This window comes from Panthera onca, chromosome F2 (genome assembly GCF_046562875.1).
Source record: "Panthera onca isolate mPanOnc1 chromosome F2, mPanOnc1 haplotype 2, whole genome shotgun sequence".
Classification (NCBI taxonomy): Eukaryota; Metazoa; Chordata; class Mammalia; order Carnivora; family Felidae; genus Panthera; species Panthera onca.
Genome location: NC_138356.1, coordinates 75,998,387 through 76,004,386, shown reverse-complemented (window position 1 = coordinate 76,004,386; position 6,000 = coordinate 75,998,387). Strand labels below are relative to the sequence as shown.

Sequence of the window (6,000 nt, the reverse complement as noted above, 5' to 3'; positions counted from 1 at the left end):
GTCTATTTCCAAATTAGATGAGCTGGTCACCAAATCCTGGCTTGGCCAACAGCTAATAGTGTGTGTGACCTTGGCCCAGTCACTTCCCCTCCTGAAGTTTTGGCTTCTTCATCTGCAGCATGTAGATAACATTCTACTAAATAGGATTGTTGGCGGACTAACTGAGAGAATCAATGGAAAACATGAACTTTAGTCCCTGATTCATGCTTGGTTTTTTTTTTTGTTTGTTTGTTTTTGTTTTTTTGTTTATTTTTTTTTAATTTTTTTTTTAACATTTATTTATTTTTGAGACAGAGAGAGACAGAGCATGAACGGGGGAGGGGCAGAGAGAGAGGGAGACACAGAATCGGAAGCAGGCTCCAGGCTCTGAGCCATCAGCCCAGAGCCCGACGTGGGGCTCGAACTCACGGACCACGAGATCGTGACCTGAGCCGAAGTCGGACGCTCAACCGACTGAGCCACCCAGGCTCCCCCATGCTTGGTTTTTAATATGTCATTACTATCCTTTCATCATTCGTTATTATTTTAAGTATCTACTCACTATTTCTGTAATTCCGAGCATGGCTTTGTGAAGACTCAAAGAGATGCAATAGCTTTCTCCCTCATGGAGCTTATAATACACTCATGTGCTCAATAAGCATTTATTGAGTGTCTATTATGTGCCAGGCACCCTGGTGGGTATTAGAGTAACTCACGTGACTAAGGTAAGCCAAGGCCCCTGCCCTCAAGTGGCTCACATTCTAGTGGAGAAGGTAAGAGGTGACAATACATACAGTGTATTTACAATACCCAATAAGAAGGGTTACACCAGAGGCGTGCAGCCTGGCTGTTCCCATAGGCCTAGAGAGTATAGATGCGATTAGCCTGGTAGAGGGGCCTGAGCAGAGAATTCTAGCTAGGTGAACCTATGTGCACAAAGAACATGACAGGTAGGAGAAGCTGCGGGTTTTCAACACCTGTGGAGCAAAACAGTTCTTGCAGAAGCAGTGGGAGACACGGCCGAAGAAACCAGTTGAGGATGAAGCATAAAAAGCCACCGCAGAAGAGGTCTCTTTCCTGAAGAGGCAAAAAGGAGCCAGGAAGACAGTTAAGCCACTTAGGGGGATGTGCTCAATTTTTCTACCTTTTGGAAACATCCTGCTGGAGTCTGGGGTAGGGTGGAAGTTGGGCTGGATGAGCCCAAGATAAGGTGAAAAGACCAGTTCCGTTTTTGTCCAGCTGAGAGAGACGAGGGCTCACAGCAAGGCAGTGGCCGAGGCGGTGGGGAGCCTCCATAGCTACCACCGCCATTTAGGAGAAAGATCACAGAACACAAAACAGTCAGAATGGAGATGGGGGTAAACAGAATGATTCATGCTCCTGGGTGTTTGGCAGGGCCTCAAACATGATCAGGAATAAGAGGACTGGGTTTGGTGAGGACTTAGCACACATGTAGTGAGTTAAATAGCATATCAAGAGGAGAACAGTACTACATATAAAACACCACTGGGTTTTAGGTTATTGTGCCAAATTAGACAAAGGAACAGATGCTATCCGTTCAGGTTAAGCAAACGATATTTGAACTCTTTTTTCAAGATTCCTCTTTGCACAATTTCCTCCCTTGTCTGGGAGCAACCTCGCTGATACACATTGGAGTAATTTCCCTGTTATCCCTTAACAGCGGCTGAAAATCTCATTCTCGGTCCACAGCAGCAGTTATTAAGAAACTGTGACCTCTTCTTCCCTAGACTTCCTACTTCTCAACTCTGCTCAATAGTTTGTGCTATTGCCAAAGCCTTCTTTCATTGCATGAGTGTGACCATGTAATTTCTGGTGCGTTTTAGAGTAGTCCAAGATTTATTGAGAATTCATAACTTCCCAGAAAGTCTTTGGGTCTGAGTTATAAATATAAACAAGATAAAGTCTGCCCCCAAGAACTTTATGAAATAGGCAGGGAGCCCATTCAGCCATTCAATAGCTAGTTGTTCCGTAGCGTTGTGGTAGTAAGGGAGACGTGGGAAACGCGCAGTGGAACTAGACACGATTCCTGCCATTAAAGAGTTTTATGTCTGATGGAGAAGGCGAATAAATCAAGCCTTAAAGCAATGGGTGATAAGTGATATATTAGACATAAGATGCCTTGGGAGCACGGAATAGGAACAGCCAACCCGTATCTAGATGTTCAGAGAAGCTTTCTGTACATGACATGTCCATAAATCACAGAATACAAAGTCTACTAGGAATAGCGTCCAAAGAAAGGTATATACCAACTGCTCTGGAAAAGGGACAAGTTCATTCCGACTCAGTGGATCCAGCAAGAGTTTTGGGAAGACACTACATTTTAGTTAGATCTTGGAAGGGTCAAGTGAATTAATTCCTGCAAGCAAAGGAGGGAACATAAGGGCGTGTTTGGGGATGGGGAGGTATCCTTCACTAAGATCAGGTTTGGGGCTATAAGACACAAGGAGACAGACATACACTTTTTAAAAAGTTACAGTATAGGAAATATAGTCAATAGTATTGTAATAACGTATGGTGACAAACAGCGACTAGATTTATGGCGGTAAGCATCGAGCAATGTACAGAATTGTCCATCACCGTTGTACATCTGAAACTAATGCAACATTGTATACCAACTAGACTTCAAGCATAAAAATTAAAGCTAAAAAATGTTAACAGCAAATCGAGTTAAAAAGTACTACGACATTCAAGAAATACCATGAAGTAGTAAGCGATGAAGAGCTAAGCGAGAGGCAAAGGCTGGAAGCACAGTTTTAATGAACGGTGAGGTCATCAGTGCGTCTGAATCGCAAGGTGCCTGCACAGCCCTGTGGTCACAGGCTCCGTGTGGCTGGAAAGGCATTCTTGCCTACCTGGACGATGCTGGGTAAATGACGAGGGTTAACGGAGTTAATCTTTCCTCAGCTAGCCAGAAATCGTGAGGGCCTGGAGCTCCTTGCTACCGTGTGCACACTTGAACCAAAACTTCACTTGAAGTGTAGGGGCCCCGAAGGGAACTGAGTAAAGCGCCATTCTGTTGCTTGTTCAGGCGCAAATCAGGAAGCCGAATAACTGGCCTCCAAAAGTTGCACAAAGGCTATCGGTCCTTATGTGCAGAGTTCTAAGCCTCTTAGGGGTGAGAGTGGGGCCGGTGGGGAGTATGAAGGGATCCACAGACAGCAAAGGAGGGTCTCGACAGGTGTTTCTGGATGTTTTGTTTTTTTTTTTTTCCCCATTCTCCCTAAGGGAAGGCCATGTAGGACAAATATTGAACTTGAAGCCTGGGTCTCTGCCACTACCTGACCCTCACACTGAACAGACATTTAATGTTTCAGTCTCTGCATCCCATGTCCCCATTTGTAAACTAAGGTTGTGTGGGTACCATACTAATAGCTAAGTACTTAGGGTTGACCATATGTCAGGTCAGGCGTTTCCTCTCTTTTTAACTGAAGTGTAATTGACATACAGTGTTATATTATTAGCTTCAGGTATATTAACAGTGATGACGCTATGCTCACCATAATTGTACTTAGCATCTGTCACCATATAACATTATTACAACATTGAGGATATTACGACAATATTTACATATGATGATAATTATAAATGACGATACTGTTTATTCCACTTCTCTCTTTATCCGCACAAGCACCGCGGTAATTTTACTAACCCAATTTGACTCAGGACATTCAGTTCAGAGTGCTTAAGTAACACGTCCAAGGTCACACAGCAATAGCTGCAGGGCCAGACCGCATTCCGAAAATGCCGGACTCGAACGCCACGCGATCCCAGTCCCATAGGGGTTAATCTCCCCCCAAGGCGCCCAGGGTCCCCTTCCCTTGACCACCGGACACCTCCCCCTCCTCCTCCCTGAACTCCCGGGGAACGCGCCCCTTCCACCACCGGGCATGCTCAGTGGCTCACGAAGGATCTCAGTTCGGCCTCGGGAAATTTTTCACGCCGCTCGGGCGGCCGAGCCCGCCCCGCCCACGGCTCCTTCTCATTGGATTGGTCAAATTCAGCAAGTAGACGAGGAGGCGCAGATGACCTCCCAACCCCCCCCCCCCCCCCCCCCCCGCCCCAAGCGCCCTGGGCGCGCGCGCTCCGAGCGTGCGTGCGTGCGTGTGAGTGAGCACGTGAGGGCCCGGAACGTGCACCGGGGGAGGGGGCAGGAAACGGGAGGCGAGGGGCGGGGCCGCCGTTGCCATGGCAGTGACGTCAGGCGTCGGAGAGCGAACCCGCCCCTGCCCCACGCGCGCGCGCGCACACAGAGACATGCACACGCGCGCGCACCGCCGCTCTCCCTCAGACACACTGGAGGGAAAGGTCAAACTAAAGGCGAGGGAGCGGGGAGGCCGGAGGGAGCCGCCGCCGCCGCCGCGCGCCATGACGGACGCGGCCGAGGCTGCTTTCTCGCCGCCGACACCGCCGAGCCGCTGCTCTCGCCGCGCCCCCTGCCCCCGCCCCCCGTGCCCCCCTTCCCCCCCCCCGCCCGGCTCTCGCGCGTCCCCGCGCCCCCTCCCCACGGCGCTCCGGGCGCGCGTCGGGCCTGGGGCGCGCGCCGGGCGGGCGCGGGCGCGGGCGCAGGCGCGGGTGCGGGAGGGTGGGGGCCGCGGCGGGCGGCCGGCCTCCTCGCGCGACCCCCGGTCCCTCCGCCCGTCCCCTGGGCGAGAGCCCGCCAGGTGAGTGCGGCGGCGGGGGGCAGAGGGCGTCAGGAGAGGACCGGGGAGCGCTCAGCCCCCCGCCTGACCCCTTCCGGGGACGCTGACAGGCTCTCGGGACCCGGCCTCTGGGGGGCGTCGCAGGGTCAGCCTGTCGGGGGGGCCTTTTCTGGCGCCCCCGCCCCTCGAGGTCGAGCCCCGGCATGGTAGGGGGCTCCGCGCAGGGGGAGTGCAGCCGCCGGGTAGGAGTTGGCAGGGCGACCCGGGCGTGGGGGACAGGCGACGGGAGGCAGGTGGGCCCCTCTCTGGGGCTTGGTAAAGTGCGGGGAGGGGGCGAGGGGCCGGGCAAGGTGCGCGCGGGGGGCCCGCGGGAAGCTTTCCGGACGCGGTCCTCGGGCAGTTGGGAGAAACTCTGCCCTTGGGACGAGACGCTGTGCTTTTGCCCGGGCCAGCGAAACTCAGGGAAGCCAGGCGGGACCGGACGGGAGAGGGACCGGGAGGACCCGTCTGGATGGGCACCAGGGATGAAGAAATCCGCCTGTGGGTAGCACTGGGGCATGATGTGTGGACGTTGCCATGCCAATGTTTGGCTGTTTGTTGCTTGTGGTTATTTTAGGACTAAATGATTAAAAAAAAAAAAAAAAAAAGTTACTTGGGAGAGAGGGAACTGCTTGGATGGTCATGAGTTCTTCCCTGGGTATGCAGGAAATGGGTGAATCTTTCACATTACCACCCCCCAACGGAATCCATGCCCAGTGGGCTTTAACAATAATAAATAGAAAACGCTGGAGCGCCCGAAACCCGGCAGTGTTTGTCAGCTGAGTTTCAGGTGTCAGGCTCCGTGTTCCGTGGGAGAAAAACGGGAGGACACCGTGGTACTTGATATGCTCAAGCAGTCGCCTTTTTGTAATAAGCTTTGGAGCCCATCAAAGGGGAGTTTAGTTGTAACTGCCAGGGTTAAGTAATCACATTGACCCAGTGCCACCCACCAATCAGGAGCTTCCCTGACTGTAACTTGGGAGACTGCTACCAGCCCAGGACTGTGCTGATTGTGAATTACCAGTGGTCCGGCTGGATCTTTTTCCCTCTTTAATTTTCCGCTATTAACCTTGCATTTACCAGACGTTACAATGCATCACCCAGTTGAACTCCTCTCCACTAAATCACTTTTAAATTCTCAGGCGCTAGCTCTGACGGGTCTTTTTTTTCCCCCATGTTTGAAAGTTGTTTGGCTATTTCAAATATAATAGCTTCAAATTGATAAGGGTTGTTTTGAGTATAAATCCGGCTTAAACAGATTATACGCCAAGCGGGTGACGGGTTTTAAAATGTAAATCTCGTCCAAGAAAACTTATGGTTT

General features: G+C 51.4%; 1 protein-coding gene across 1 annotated transcript in view; it reads left to right on the top strand.

The window, feature by feature from the left end:
• The first annotated feature begins 4,292 nt into the window (after positions 1-4,292).
• The window catches only part of ZFAT (zinc finger and AT-hook domain containing), a 345,664-nt gene continuing 343,956 nt past the window's right edge, over positions 4,293-6,000 (top strand). The window contains exon 1 of the mRNA XM_078441799.2: positions 4,293-4,661. The gene's annotated coding sequence lies outside the window, so the exon portion shown is untranslated. The remainder of the gene's footprint in view (positions 4,662-6,000) is intronic.